General features: G+C 46.2%; 1 protein-coding gene across 3 annotated transcripts in view; it reads left to right on the top strand.

The window, feature by feature from the left end:
• The window catches only part of LOC147121610 (1-acyl-sn-glycerol-3-phosphate acyltransferase delta-like), a 342,875-nt gene that overhangs the window by 235,333 nt on the left and 90,971 nt on the right, over positions 1–16,571 (top strand). The window lies entirely within an intron of this gene.

The following is a 16,571-nucleotide window of genomic DNA, read 5'->3' on the forward strand; positions in this document are numbered from 1 at the left end:
TGAGATTACTACCTTTGAGGTCCTATTTTTTAATTTACCTCCTAACTCCCTATATTCAGCTTTTAGGACCTCATCCCATTCTTTACCTATATCGTTGGTACATATATGCACCACGACAACTGGCTGTGTTCACCCTCCCTTTCCAAAATTTTCTGCAGCTTCTCCGACATCCTTGACCCTTGCACCAGGGAGGCAACACACCATCCTGGAGTCTCGTTTGCTGCCGCAGAAACGCCTATCTATTCCGCTTACAATAGAATCCCCTATCACTATAGCTCTACCCCTCTTTTTCCTTCCATCCTGTGCAGCAGAACCACCCCTAGTGCCAGGAGGTTGGCTGCGGCTGCCTTCCCCTGTTAAGCCACCCCCCCCAACAGTATCCAAAACGGTATAACTGTTCGAGAGGGGGATGACCCCAGGGGATTCCTGCACTACCTGCCTGCGCCTAGTATTCTGCCTGATGGTCACCCATTCCCTTCCTGCCTGTGCAACCTTTACCTGCGGTGTGACCACCTCCTAAACGTGCTATCCACGACTTCCTCAACCTCGCGAATGCTCCAATATCTATCCATCCGCTGCTCCAGTGCCGCAATGTGGTCTGTCAGTAGCTTCAGCTGGACACACTTCCCGCACACATGGTCGTCAGGGACACAGGAAGTGTCCCTGATTTCCCACATAGTGCAGGAGGAGCAACCTACGGGGCTGAGCTGTCCTGACATGACTTACCCTTTACTTCCTTTAAATTAAGTTAAATTTTTGGTTACCAGCAGCCCCCGCTATACCTCAGAGCTTAGAAACTATAACCCACAGAGTTTAAGTTTGGAAAAAAAAGGAGAAAGAGAGAAATACTCACCAACCAATCACTTACCTGCTTTCTGGTGACGTCACACTTTGATTACTTTTTACCTCTCTCTCCCGTTGCTGAATTGGTAAGCCTCGCTGCTGCCGCCGCTTTTATGCCTCACTGCTCGCTCCTCATGCCACACCCAGGTCCGCCGCTGTGGTCGGGCCTCGCTGCTGCCACCGCTTTAAGCCTCGCTGCTGCCGCCGCTTTTATGCCTCACTGCTCGCTTCTCACGCCACACCCAGGTCCGCTGCTGTGGTCGGGCCTTGCTGCTGCTGCCGCCGCTTTTATGCCTCACTGCTCGCTCCTCATGCCACACCCAGGTCCGCCGCTGTGGTTGGGCCTCGCTGCTGCCGCCGCTTTTATGCCTCGCTGCTTGCTCCTCACGCCACACCCAGGTCCGCCGCTGTGGTCGGGCCTCGCTGCTGCCGCCGCTTTTATGCCTCGCTGCTCGCTCCTCACACCACACCCAGCTTCTCGCCTGATTAGTGGTGGCAATGGCTGTTCCCGGATAATGGCGATGTTGTGCAGCATGCTGCCACAAACCTTGATACCCGCCCAGCTGAATACTGCAGGGCTCCAGGCAGCGGAAGTGTTGCTTGAGGATGCCAATGGTGTGATCTATAATGTTTCTCATGACGGTATGGTTCTCACTGTATGCCTTCTATGTGTGGGGATTCTGGACTGGAGGTATGAGCAATGTCATGAGTGGATAACCCTTCTCGCCCAGTAGCTAGCCTTTGACTTGCGGTGGTGGGTCAAATACAGGTGGAAGAAGGATTGCCGCAGCATGAAGGAATCGTGACTACAGCCAGGATAACTGAGCATTCACCTGCATAATGAGCTGCCTGTGGTCACACGCCAGCTGCACATTGAAGGAGTGGAATCCCATACGGTTCATGAAAATGGCCGAGTTCAGATGAGGCGTACGCAAGGCAATGTGTTGAGATTCATGTATCTCTGGTAAACAGGATCAAGTGCAAACCAATATGGTGGGTATATTGTGTTTAATCAGAGTTTAGGACGGAATATAACACATTAGTAATACAGCAAAAACATATGACCGTGACAGGCAGCTGATATCAGACGGCTGGCATGCGTAAACAGTTCTCTGGCTTCTGGTCTCTCTCTTTGGCCTTCGATGGTGAGCATGGGATCACTCTTAAAAGAGCATTTGACCAGCTGTTCGGCTCTCCCTTCCACCGCCTGTGTGCAAGCCCTTGGGGTGTCACTTTTTATTCTCTTTTTAGGGGTGGGCCTGAGGTCAAGTTATTGACAAGACCATTTAACCTATAGAGATTCCTCCAAAACTTCATCAACCAATGACAGCTTAAGTTCTTTGTCTTGGTGTTTGGAAGAAAGCCCTCCCCAAAGAAGGTCTCATTACTTCATCCTTGTTTTTACATTTTGAAGGTGCCTCCATTGGAATCCAACTTATCTCTTTTTACTCTCTCCCCCTTAATCCAGCAAGTACAAGGCCCCAGTCAAAGCTGTCACACATTAGCCAGTCGCTATCTCACCATTCTGACCTTCACAAGTAAGGATTATGATACACTCCCTTTCTCTGCTGTGATCTTTTCTCTCAGAACTTTTACATTCCCATGAATTATGGTTTCGCGCTGTTTTCCGTGTTCAATAGCTGTTGCTTTATACTTTTTTTTTCCCTTTCAAAAATACATAGCAACTTTCAGCTGCTTGGGCTATCTCACCTTCATTTAACAAATCTGTGGAGACTACAATATGGTTATTAGTAATAATGGAAGAAACATAGGTTGGGCCTTTACTGGCCAAATTAAAGATACATTAACAAAGTCAAAACCCTAACTTACAAACAACAGATAACTAGCCTGGCAGGACCATCCTATGGGCCCCTGTGTGGAATGTTTATGTTTCACCTAATCTAACTGATCAAAAAGACTGTCTCAAATTCTAATTTAAAAGCCATATACATTTTTAGGCACCCCTAGTTTCTAACAAATGTGTGTGCAGTCAATGGTGCCCTGGACGATGGGGAAGCCTGCAATCCGAGTATACCCTCATGCTCGCTTTGCTTGCTTGTTTCTGGCAAGAGGGAATGAGATGAAGCTCTCTCTCTCTCTCTCGCTGACTCTCTGAGAGCCTCAGTTACCTCCCTTATGCAACAGTGTACTGCAAACTGCGAGATGTTGCTCATCAGCAGCAGCCTGGAAGGAACTAGATGCATAAAAGTTAAGAGAAACTGGCATCTTGACAGCCACAGGCAATGCTGTCCTTGCCCTGCTTTGAGGTTGCAGGTGTGGCTGCTGCAGTCTGCAGATTTCAGTCACAACCTTTTTAGTGAAGCAAAGAAGTCTCGAGCATTGGTTCTTGCTGAAGTTGACGTAAGAGAATTGCTCTCCAAAGACCCTTGGCGAATATGGCCTCCTGCTCAGTGCCATTCTTTCTCTTTCTCCCCCCACCCCCAAGTTTGCAGCTTGTCCTGCTCTGCGTGGCCTCTCTTCGTTCTCCCAGTCATGCTCAATTCCAAGATCAAGATGAAGACCTACCAGGCCACCCATGTCTGGAAGCAACTTGTTTCAGCACAAGCTTTTAAATGAACAACACAGTAGGTCAGGACCAGCCAGACCACTCCCTGTAGACTATTCAAACTTTAGGCAACAAGAGCAACAAAAACTTGCATTCATATAACGCCTTTAACATAGTAAAATGTCCCAAGGCTTCACAGGAACATTATCGAACAAAATTTGACACTGAACCACATGAGATATTATGGCCGATCATAAAATCATAGAATGGTTATAGCACGGAAGAAGGCCATTTGGCCTGTCGAGCCTGTGCCGGCTCTCTGCAAGAGCACTTCAGCTAGTCCCACTTCCCTGCCCTTTCCCTGTAGCCTTGCAAATTTTTTTCCTTCAGCTACTTATCGAACTGCCTTTTGAAAGCTGTCATTGAGTCTGCCTCCACCACCCTTTCAGGCATTGCATTTCAGATCCTAACCACTCGCTGAGTAAAAAGGTTTTTCCTCATGTCGTCTTTGGTTCTTCTGCCAATCACCTTAAATCTGTGTCCTCTGGTTCTCGACCCTTCTGCCAACGGGAACAGTTTCTCTCTATCTACTCTGTCCTGACCCCTCATGATTTTGAACACCTCTATCAAATCTCCTCTCAATCTTCTCTGCTCTAAGGAGAACAATCCCAGCTTCTCCAGTCTATCCACATAACTGAAGTACCTCACCCCTGGAATCATTCTCGTCAATCTTTCCTGCACCCTCTCTAAGGCCTTGACATCTTTCCTAAAGTGTGGTGCCCAGAATTGGACACAGTACTCCAGTTGAGGCCGAACCAGTGTTTTATACAGGTTAATCATAATTTCCACGCTTTTGTACACTATACCTCTATTCATGAAGCCCAGGATCCCGTAAGATTTTTTAACTGCTTTCTCAACCTGCCCTGCCACCTTCAATGATTTGTGCACATATACCCCTCGGTCTCTCTGTTCATGCACCCCCTTTAGGATTATACCCTTTACTTTATATTTCCCCTCTTCATTCTTTCTACCAAAATGTATCACTTCGCATTTTTCTGTGTTAAATTTCATCTGCCACCTGTCTGCCCATTCCACCAGCCTGTCTGTCCTCTTGAAGCCTATCACTATCCTCCTCCACAAATTTTGTATCCTCTGCAAATTTTGAAATTGTGCCCTGCACAACACCCAAGTCCAAATCATTAATATAAATCAAGAAAAGCAGTGGTCCTAGAACCAACCCCTGGGGAACACCACTGTATACCTTCCTCTAGTTCACCTCTACTCTCTGTTTCCTGTCATTTAGCCAATTTCGTACCCATGCTGCCACTGTCCCTTTTATTCCATGGGCTTCAACTTTGCTGGCAAACCTATTATGTGGCACTTTATCGAACGCCTGTTGGAAATCCATGTACACCACGTCAACTGCATTGCACTCATCAACCCTCTCTGTTACTGTAGGGAGTTGGTGTGCGCCCAGTCAGCTTCACCTCTGACTGTCTTTGAGCGGTTCGAATCGCTCCCACACCCCTGGGTTCTAGACATCGGACTTAGGTACAGGCGGCGATACAGAAAATCGAGTAGACAAGTGGTTTGATGCAAGAAAACCAAAATTTTATTAAAAGCAGAATAAAATACAATCTTATGAGAATTACTGATCTGAATACAAGCATAAACAATTACACTTATATGGGAATGGGGAACACACGGCACATCGAGGGAAACAAATACATTAAAAATCCCTTTATCCTTATCCCACCCTTTATACCTAACCTAGATTAAGCTATGAGGGGCCAGGAATTCATGCTCACCAATCCGAAACCTGTTGCTTTAACTGATGGGGTTTTGAGGTCAGCTCTTTCTGTCCTTTGGGGTATCCCGTCGCCACGTGGTCACAGGGCGCGGCGCTGAAGTTGTTTATGCGAAGCACCCTCCTTTTCCTTAGCTAACGTCGTCGTCGAGTCGCGATGGGTCGTCTTCTTCCTCGGGCGGTCGTCGACGGTATGGCTGTGGTTGGGGGTCGGTTGGCGGTCTTTACCGTCTAATGATTTTGCTACCCATTCTTTGAACGCCAGCTTATTCTTCAAACTGGGCTATGACTCTGGGGTTTTACTGTCCATGCATGTAACGCCAGCTTATAACTAGGTGTTTGTCCCCCAACGCGTCTTTCCGCTGCCCTTCTCTGCTTTTAACGGTTTACCGTATTCTTCGTCTCGTCTTGTCTGCCCGTTTGTGTCCTGTGTGCTTTCGAATCGGGTTCGTTTAAAATGATTACAGCCATTTACTTTAACGACTTCTGGAGTGGTTGTCTCTGGGTCTAATGGTCTCGATGTCCTGGTTGTTTGTCGTTTATAAAACTTAATTGTCCCCACCCTGACTTGATGGCTACTGTGAGCTGTTACCGATTAAATATGCAGAAACCTAATGGCCTCGATTTAGGCCCATTCTAACTTGATCTGTTTCAAGGCGAATGAATGCATATTCTGTGTTTGCTTTAGCTGTCTGGCTCCACAAAGTCTCTTCTCAGATTCCTGCATTTTAAGTTTCGTTTCAGGGCCTGCCTGTTTGCAGGGCCTTGCTTTTAAAATCCTGTCGGTTTTGGTCATGAGGTTACAGAAGCCATTTTGGGTACCCTGTTTTTAATAACTTGTCCATACAGGGTCCCTTTATCCATAACTTTGGGGAATGCGGGAATTTTGAGAACCCTACACTACCTCATCAAAAAACTCAATCAAGATGAAAGAGGTAGGTTCTAAGGAGTGTCTTAAAGGAGGAAAGTGAGGCGAAGATGTTTAGGGAGGGAATTCCAGCGCTTAGGGCCTAGGCAGCTGAAGGCATGGCTGCCAATGGTGGAGCAATTAAAATCGGGGACGTTCAAGGGGCCAGAAATGGAGGCGCGCAGAGATCTCGGAGGGTTGTAGGGCTGGAGGAGATTATAGACATAGGGAGGGGCGAGGCCATGGAGGGATTTGAAAACAAGGATGAGAATTTTAAAACTGAGGCATTGCTTAACCGGGAGCCAATATAGGTCAGCGAATACAGGGGGTGATGGGTGAAAGGGACTTGGTGTGAGTTAGGATGCGAGCAGCAGATTTTTCAATGACCTCAGGTTTACGGAGGGTAGAACATGGGAGGCCAGCCAGGATTGTGTTGGACAAAGGCATCGATGAGGGTTTTGCCTAGTTCCGTTCTCATCTATCCAGTCGTAGCCAGAGAATCACCTGCAATGGCTTCTCCTCCCGCTCCTGCACCGCGGTGCCCCCAAGGATCTATCCATGGCCCTCTCCTAATTCTCATCTACATGCTGGAGAATTGAACCAGGCGAGTGCCGTCCCACCCAGGCCAGTGCAGTCCCACCCAGCTGGACGAGGGTGGAGAGGCATTGGAGGAGGATGGTGCGGTCAACCATGTCAAAGGCTGCAGACAGATCAAGAAGGACGAGGAGGGATAGTTTATTTTTGTCACAGTCACATAGGATGTCATTTGTGACTGATGAGAGCTGTTTCAGTACTGTGGCAGGGACGGAAACCTGATTGGAGGGATTCAAACATGGAGTTCCGGGTAGATGGGCATGGATTTGGGAGGTGACAACATGTTCAAGGACTTTGGAGAAGAAAGGGAGATTGGAGATGGGGCGATAGTTTGCAAGGAAGATGGGGTCAAGGGTTGTTTTCTTTGAGGAGAGGGGTGTGACAGCAGATTTAAAGTAGAGGGGGACACTACCTGAGGAGAGAGAACTGTTAACAATATCAGCTGACATGGGAGCCAGGAAGAGAAGTTGGATGGTCAATAGTTTATTGGGAATAGGGTTGAAGGAGCAGGAGGTGGGCCTCGTGGACAAAATGAGTGCGGAGCGGGCATGAGGGGAGATAGGAGAGAAACTAGAGAAAGATGCGAATTCAGGGCTAGGGCAGGGGAGACCTTTAGGGGGAAGGGAGGGAAGCGGCAGAGACAGCTGATCAGATGGCCTCAATCTTAGTGACAAAGAAGTCCATGAGCTCCTCACACTTGTTTGAGGTGAGCATGGGGGAGTGGGTTTTAAGAAGACATTGTGCAGTGGAGAATAGAAGCTGGGGGTTATTTTTCATTCCAGGATGATCCTGGAATAGTGAGCAGTTTTGGCAGACTTCGATAATGCTTTGTGGTTCTGCCAGTGAATGGCTAAACCAGTTGTCCGCCATATCCGTTCAAGTCTGCATCCCTTGGACTTAAGGCAGTGGCGATGAGGGCCATACCAGGGGGAACGGCCAAGGTGTGAGAGAGTAATGGTTTTAATGGGGACCAGGGCATTAAAGGTGGAGGTGTGGTTGAGCAGATTGGTAGCTGCAGAAATGTCGTGGTGAATGGAGGGCCAAAAGCTAGACAGTTGGGATTTTGAAAGTGCAGTTGTAAGTTAATTGGGAGAGTTTTTTTTCCCCAGTGACGGACATAGAAAGAAGTAGGGTTGGGAAGGGAATGTGGGATATGGGTGGGGAGCAATACAAGAAAGTGATCAAAGATGGCCTTATCTGTCATTGGCACGATGGGAGTACTGAGGCCATGTGAGATGGCAAGGTCAGGGGGGTGGCTGTGAATATGAGTTGGAGGGAGAGATTAAGGGAAGATAGGAGGGCAGTGAACTTGGAGGAGAGAGATCTTGATGAATTGAGATGGAGGTTGAAATCACTGAGGATGAGAAGTCGTTTGGTGCAGAGGCTGAGGGAGGAAAGCAGTGAAGATATCTCGGTGAGAAAATGTTTATGGTACTTTGGTGGGCGGTTGAGAATGAGGATTTTAAATGAGATGCCAGAGCAGTGAAACAAGGTGAGATGCTTAAGAGGAGAAAGTCCCAGAGGAGTAGGAGGACAGACCAATGTGTGATTTGGTGATAAGAGCCACACCGCCACCATGACGGTCTGTGCGGTGCAACTGGTGGAAGGTATATCCAGGCGGGGAAGCTTCATTTAGGGAGGAGGTGTCATCACCACTCAGCCAGGTTTCTATCAAGGCCATGATGTTGATGCAATCATCTACAGTAAGCTCATGGATGGCAAGGGCCTTGTTCACAAGTGAACCAATATTCTGGAGGGAGATGCGGAGATGGGCGGTAAAAGCTGATCCACTGGCAGAGTCCCCAGGGTCAGCTCTGGCAAGAATAGAAAAGTTTCAAAAATGTGTACAATTGCACCAGCAGCCAGAAGAAATAATCCAGCAACTAAGGTGTAAATAGTTCATGATCACTTTAAATCGCGCTGGTGGGTGGGCTCCTTCCTCCGGTTTAATGTCGTGTTCAGCTGTACGAGGTTAAGACAGGCTGGAGTGTGGCGTTTGAAAATGGCAGTGCTGACGTCAAATCAGCATTGCACACTGATGTCATAATCTACTTGCTCGTGCGCAAACCCCTTTACTAAAATGGGGTCTGGCGCACTTCCTGCCGAAAGTGTGCACGCGCATCTCAGACGCTATTTTCCACCGTTAGAAGGCGAGCCCAATTTCCCCCCTATCCACTCTTACAAGATGTTCGGGAGGTCTGTAGAGAGCAGAGTGGAGTGATTGATGCCTTTCTTTTCTTCCCCCTATTCTCTTTCTCTTTCTCTTTCCCCCCTTCCCGGTTGTCAGGGATTAATGAGATAACTTCTGTTCAGGTGAGGTACACATCACCTCATTGTTTTCAGAACATTCTGCTATATTGCCTGACCCCGTAAGCCAGCAGACCATTTCATATTAATGCTGCCAATTCAGTTCAGGGATAACCACAATAGTAGGGTGTAGTCAATGTGTAAGGGGTGGTGTGTGTGGTCAGCTTTGCCTCTGACTCCTGAGCGGTTCGAATCGCTCCCATTCCCTTGGTTCTAGACTTTGGACTTATTTGGGGGTTGTAATGAAATTGCAACAGACAACTGAGTTGGTGAAAAGAATTTGGATTTTATTTGAGACAAGAAAATATACACAATACAATAATCACTCTAAAAGGGGGAACACTTTGGAATATACGAGGGAGAATAACAATAGGCAGAATACTTCACCCCTCCCAATCCCACTACACTAACTAAGTTGGACTCCAGAGGATCAGGGAAAATGCTCGCCAAACGACTTTCTTGACAGTTGTAGAGGTTTGTGATTTCGGGGTTCTCTCGGTGTGGCGGTTGGGGCCTGCCATACCCCGGACTTGGTAGAAGACTTCACCTGCATTGCTTTTTCAGTCTTCGCGTGTCCGCTGATGCGGTTGAGTGCGTATTGGATCTATCGGGTAAGTACCCAATTTCCTTTGGTTAGGTATAGGGTTTAGTGTCTTTTTCATCAAATCTTACCCAGGGGTAAGTCAGAATAGCTTGTAGAATGGAAACAAACTTGCGAATCTTTGGTTTCTTCCAGGTTGGTTTCTTGTTGGTCGTGGTGGCCCAATATTACCTAGTTGTTGGTAATATTGTCGGTTGTTTGTTTCTTGGGGCCCTTGGTTGCCGCGATTCCTTTCTCCTTTCCTTCCGTTCTCCTTCTGTTGTTCTTCCGTCAATCTCCGATTCTCCGACTGTGTGTTAACTGAAAAAGCAGGCCTCAATTATACCGTTTGAGGCCTTGCTTATCTGCCCGCCAAATCTTCTCTGGAGCATTGTCATTTTTGGTGGGCTCGTGAACAGTAATAGTTTTGAATTCTTTAATGGGTTTTGAGCTGGTCCCATCTATTTTTAATTGATTTAAGTTGGTGTAAACTAGGTTCGGGATGGTCCATCGAAACCTAAATTAGCTTTAAATGACTGTTTAATCTTTGGTCCGATTAATAAGTTTTGTCTTCTCCTGCTGGGGTCAGGGTCCCTTTTGTTAATCAGTGGCAGTTACTGCATTATGCATATTCTTGATGGCTCTGTAATTTTGGCGGGAACTGCTCTTCTGTAGGCCTTTTGTCATTTATGTGAAATGACTGAGACAGCCCAGAACATTCCCAGACAGTTTGGATTATGCCAATACTCAAACTGTTTGTTTTACAGAGGCCCATCCCAACCCCTTTGTCGCAGCCTTCCACAGGCCTGGACATGCCCTTTTAAAATAACCAAAATCCTGGGGTTTTAACTTTAAGCCCCCTTTTTGGCCCAATATTCTTTAAAACAGTCCAACAATCTTGGTTTGAGGGAATCTGTAGAATTTTGCGAACCTTACAAATGTACTGAAATAAGTTGAGTGGTGAGATGAGATATTTCTGTTCTCCCTGCTTCTTGGTGAATGGAAATGAGCCTAATATAGTCAAGTGTTTCATTTATCTGCAGTAAATCAAATTTTACTTTATAAAAACAGTGCAGTACAGCATCTCCCATCAGAGGACATAAACAGTTGACAACATAATCAACTCAATTGCGTGAAACTCATGGATAATATACAATTCTTTTGTAGTCAAGATCTCCTCTTACACTATGGTTGACCTATTTATTTCCAGTGGAATGTTTCCTCTATTACAGCCATGTCATACTTGGTTATTTGCATATATTATACTCTAACTTCTCGTGATAAAACTAACGTCAAGCAAAATTTCTAGGAAGGAGGAGCAGTGAAAGGCTAGGGTTTCTGGGGTGGGGGTGGGGAAGACTAGGGTTGAAGTCACACAATGTTGTAGAGACTTGGGAATGGAGCAGATTGAGGGAGGGGGAGCGGGGAAGTTTAGAGCATGTTCTGTCCTCTACCCAATGCAGATTTGCCAAACAAGACTATTTCTGAATTTACATAAGAACATAAGAAATAGGAGCAGGAGTAGGCCAATTGGCCCCTCGAGCCTGCTCCACCATTCAATAAGATCATGGCTGATCTGATCCTAACCTCAAATCTACTATCACTCTACATCCCACCCAAACCCATGTGATCTCCTGGGAGAGGCGAAAAACCAGATAAAAACCCAATGGCCAATTTGGGAGAAAAAATCTGGGAAATTCCTCTCCGACCCATCTAGGCGATCGAAACTCGTCCAGGAGATCACTCTGTCCCTATATTTTCACAGTACTTACCTTCTATAAAAGGTGATCTCTACCCCAGCCAGGAACAGGAATAGAACCATCTCCTGAAATCTAACACAGAATTAGAACACAAGAAGTAGGAGCAGAACCAGGCTACACGGCCCCTGGGCCCGCTCCGCTACCCACAGGGCCATGACCGTTCCGAACCTAGACTCATGTCCAATTTCCTGCCCACTCCCCGTAACCCCTAATTCCCTTTACTTCTAGGAAACTGTCTTATTTTTGTTTTAAATTTATTTAATGATGTAGCTTCCACAGCTTTCTGGGGCAGCAAATTCCACAAACCTACCACCCTCTGAGTGAAGAAGTTCCTCCTCATCTCAGTTTTGAAAGAGCAGCCCCTTATTTTAAGATTATGCCCCCTAGTTCTAGCTTCACTCATCATTGGGAACATCCTCACCGCATCCACCCGATCAAGCCCCTTCACAATCTTATATGTTTCAATAAGATCGCCTCTCATTCTTCTGAACTCCAATGAGTAGAGTCCCAATCTACTCAACCTCTCCTCATATGTCCACCCCTTCATCCCCGGGATTAACCGAGTGAACCTTCTTTGTACTGACTCGAGAGCAAGTATGTCTTTTCTTAAGTATGGACACCAAAACTGTATGCAGTATTCCAGGTGCGGTCTCACCAATACCTTGTACAACTGCAACAATACCTCCCTGTTTTTATATTCTATCCCCCTAGCAATAAAAGCCAACATTCCATTGGCCTTCTTGATCACTTGCTGCACCTGCATACTAACTTTTTGAGGTTTGTGCACCAGGACCCCCAGATCCCTTTGTACTACAGTACTTTCCAGTTTCTTGCCATTAAGATAATAACTTGCTCTATGATTTTTCCTGCCAAAGTGCATAACCTCACACTTTCCAGTATTGTATTCCATCTGCCAAATCTCTGCCCACTTACTTAGCCTGTCTATGTCCCCTTGCAGGTTTTTTATGTCCTCCTCACTCACTACTTTCCCTCCCATCTTTGTATCATCTGCAAACTTTGATATGTTACACTCGGTCCCCTCCTCCAAATCGTTAATATAGATTGTAAAGAGTTGGGGACCCAGCACTGACCCCTGCGGAACACCACTAGTTACTGATTGCCAGTCTGAGAATGAACCATTTATCCCAACTCTCTGCCTTCTGTTAGATAGCCAATCCTCCACCCATGCCAGAATATTATCCCCAATCCCGTGATTTTTTATCTTGAGCAATAATCTTTTGTTTGGCACCTTGTCAAATGCCTTTTGGAAGCCTAAATACACTACGTCCACTGGTTCCCCTTTATCCACCCTGTATGTTACTTCCTCAAAGAACTCGAGCAAATTTGTCAAACATGACATCCCCTTCATAAAGCCATGCTGACTTTGTCCTATTAAATTATGTTTATCCAAATGTCCCATTACTGTCTCCTTAATAATGGACTCTAAAATTTTACCAACCAAAGATGTTAGGCTAACCGGTCTATAGTTTCCAGCCTTCTGCCTACTACCCTTTTTAAATAAGGGTGTTACATTAGCAGTTTTCCAATCTGACGGGACCTTTGCTGAGTCCAGGGAGTTTTGGAAAATTATTACCAATGCATCCACAATCCCTACCGCCACTTCTCTCAAGACCCTAGGATGTAAGCCATCAGGTCCAGGGGATTTATCCGCCTTGAGTCCCATTATTTTACCAAGTACCACTTCCTTAGTGATGTGAATCGTATTTAGCTCCTCCCCCCCCCCCCCCCCCCCAGAGCCCCCTGTTTGTCCAGTGTTGGGATATTCTTGGTGTCCTCTACCGTAAAGACTGATACAAAATATTTGTTCAGCGTTTTTGCCATCTCCATGTTTCCCACCATTAATTTCCCGGTCTCATCCTCTAAGGGACCAACATTTACTTTAGCCACCCTTTTTTCTTTTTATATAACTATAGAAACTTTTGCTATCTGTTTTTATATTTTTTGCTAATTTACTTTCATAATCTATCTTCCCTTTCTTAATCAATCTTTTAGTTATTTTTTGCTGTCTTTTAAAGACTTCCCAATCGTGTATCCTCCCACTAGATTTGGCTACCTTATATGCCCTTGTTTTTAGTCGGATACTATCCTTAATTACTTTACTTAGCCACGGATGGCTATCTTTTCTCTTACACCCTTTTTTCCTCAGTGGAATATATATTTTTTGGAAGTTGTAAAATAACTCCTTAAATATACACCACTGATCATGTACCGTCTTACCCTTTAATCTATTTTCCCAGTCCACTCTAATCAATTCTGCTCTCATACCTTCATAGTCTCCTTTATTCAAGCTCAGCACGCTTGTTTGAGATCCAACCTTCTCACCCTTTAATTGAATATGGAATTCATCCATGTTATGGTCACTCATTCCAAGGGGATCCTTTACTCGGACATTTTTAATTAATCCTGTCTCATTACACAGGACCAAATCTAAGGTTGCTTGCCCCCTGGTCGGTTCAGTTACATACTGCTCAAGAAACCCATCCCTAATACACTCAATGAACTCATCCTCAAGGCTGCCCTGCCCAATTTGATTTGTCCAGTTAATATGATGGTTAAAATCCCCCATAATTATAGCTGTTCCCTTATTACAAACCTCAACTATTTCCTGATTAATACTCCGTCCAACAGAGTTGCAACTGTTCGGAGGCCTATAGACTACGCCCACTAGTGTTTTTTCCCCTTATTATTCCTTATCTCCACCCAAACTGTTTCACTATCCTGATCCTTTGACCCAATATCATTTCTCTGTATTACAGTGATTCCTTACTTTATTAACATAACCACCCCACCTCCCCTCCCTTCCTGCCTGTCCTTCCTGATTGTTAAATAACCTGGTATGTTTAATTCTCAGTCATGGTCACCCTGCAGCCATGTTTCTGTAATGGCCACAAGATCATACCCATATGTAGTTATTTGTGCCATTAACTCGTCCATTTTGTTACGAATGCTATATGCATTCAGATAAAGAACTTTCACATATGTTTTGTGACACTTAGTCCCTGCTTTTTCCCCTTTTACTACTTTACTTTTTACTCCATACTTTTGTCTCTTCCTGACACGTTCTGTTTTTTAATTCCCGCACTGCTACCTAAGTCTATGACCTTCTCCGTTGTCATTTTTATTATTTGCTCTCTAGAAACCTCCCCCTCACTAATTAGTTTAAAGCCCTCTCTACAGCCCTAGTTATATGATTCGCCAGGATTCTAGTCCCAGCACTGGCCAAGTGAAGTCCGTCCCAACGGAACAGCTCCCTCCTGTCCCAGTACTGGTGCCAGCGTCCCAAGAAGCAAAACCCATTTTTCCCACACCAGTCTTGGAGCCACGCATTTAACTCTCTAATTTTATTTATCCTAGCCAAATTCGCTCGTGGGTCAGGTAATAGATTATTACCCTTGAGGTTCTGTTTTTTAATTTGACCCCTAGCTGTTCATACTCCTTTAACAGAACCTTCTTCCTTGTCCTATCCACGTCGTTTGTACCAACATGGAGCACGACAACTGGATCCTCCCCGTCCCACTCCAAGTTTCTTTCCAGCCCAGAAGAGATGTCCTTAACCCTGGCACCGGGCAGGCAACATTTTACATATTATCACAATTTTATGATATATTAAATCAGTTAGTACCCAAGTAGCCTTTGGGTGTCTCTGTAGCACTTGACAATAGGGAAGTGCATTGGGGAAAAGGCATCATGATTAATTTGTCTGCATAAATTGTAGACTTTCCACTGTTCAATTTACATTTGGGGCTTGGGGAGGGGTTGGATGTGCAGTCCATGTTGAGAATTAATTAAACAAGTAGGCCTAGAAATTCACTATGGCCCCGCCAGCTGGCTAGCGCCCAAAAGTTAGCACTGGGCGCGGAGCCATTTGCGACCGTCAGATATTCACTTTTTGCGCCCCAAGTCGGAACCGGGCGCTATTCCAGGGTGTGCCCGCCCCCGCTTGGGGCGCTGAAACTGAATTTCAGCGCTCTAGGTGCCGCTGCGCCACCCGATGCGGTGCGGCAGGCTGCGGTACTGCAGGCCTCCTCCTTCTCTTAAGGTGGAGGTGCCTGCAACGGGGAGATCGCCGCTGGATTGTGCCAGCAAATGAGCCCGGCACCACGGAGAAGTGCCGGGCTCGCGGAAAGCAGCCGGCAATGCCGCGAGGGGGGGTGGTGGAGAAGGCCGGGGAAGGAGGTGCGGGCAGGCGGCCGCCGAAAAAGCGGCCGGCCGCACCTCCACCTTTTATGCGCCCCACTAAGGCTGCAGTAAGGCCCTGGTCTCCGATGTTAGTAGCGGCCGCCACGGAGGAGGCGGCGGCAACTGAATATGGGCGTCGGGCCGGCATCGGGGCGGAAACGGGGCACTGCGCACACCGATGACGTCATCGGTGCCGGCGCAGCGCTACCGGCTACCGCCGCCATTACCGCCGAGCTCAATATCAGCGCAACCTCCTTTACTGGCGCAGAAGCCCTCTTTAGGCGGTAACTGGGCGCAAAGCTTGCAGCGCCTCACTGAATTTCTAGGCCGTAGTGTTTAATCTTGTGCACATACCAATTGTTAATTGCCATGTTAGTTGGTAGCACTCTTGCCTCTGAGTCAGAAGGTTGTGGGTTCAAGTTCTACTCTAGAGACTTGAGCACACAAATCGAGGCCGACACTCCAGAGCAATACTGAGGGAGCGCTGCATTGTCAGAGGTGCCGTCTTTCAGATGAGATGTTAAATCGAGGCCCTGTCTGTGCTTTCAGGTGGACATAAAAGATCCCATGGCACTATTTCTAAGAAGAGCAGGAGCATTCTCCCTGGTGTCCTGGCCAATATTTATCCTTCAATCAACATCACTAAAACTAAAACATCTGGTCATGGTCACATTGCTGTTTGTGGGAGCAGCTGTGTGTAAACTGGCTGCTGCTTTTCCTACACTACAATGGTGACTACACTTCAAAAGTACTTAATTAGCTTCCTCCCCCCTGCTCCACCCATCTTATCTGATTATGTTTTTGTGAAGCGCTTTGGGACATTTTTCTACATTGAATGCACTGTATAAATGCAAGTTATGATATAACGTTGATGCCACCATGAAATTTTGCTTATTGGATTATATAAAATTTTATTTGTCTTTTTTTTGCCGAATGTTTGGGCAGGTGGTAAAGAAACTAGTGTGTGTGTGTGCTTTTTTAAAAAAAAATCAAAGCAGCAACTATTGTAGAAATGATTTCAAAGTAGAGGTCAGTGTGAGACATGTGCAGTTCACTGTATTTGCTCT

The sequence above is a fragment of the Somniosus microcephalus genome, chromosome 3 (genome assembly GCF_052327205.1).
Source record: "Somniosus microcephalus isolate GS21.2 chromosome 3, FLI_Smic_1.0, whole genome shotgun sequence".
In the NCBI taxonomy this organism is placed as follows: domain Eukaryota; kingdom Metazoa; phylum Chordata; class Chondrichthyes; order Squaliformes; family Somniosidae; genus Somniosus; species Somniosus microcephalus.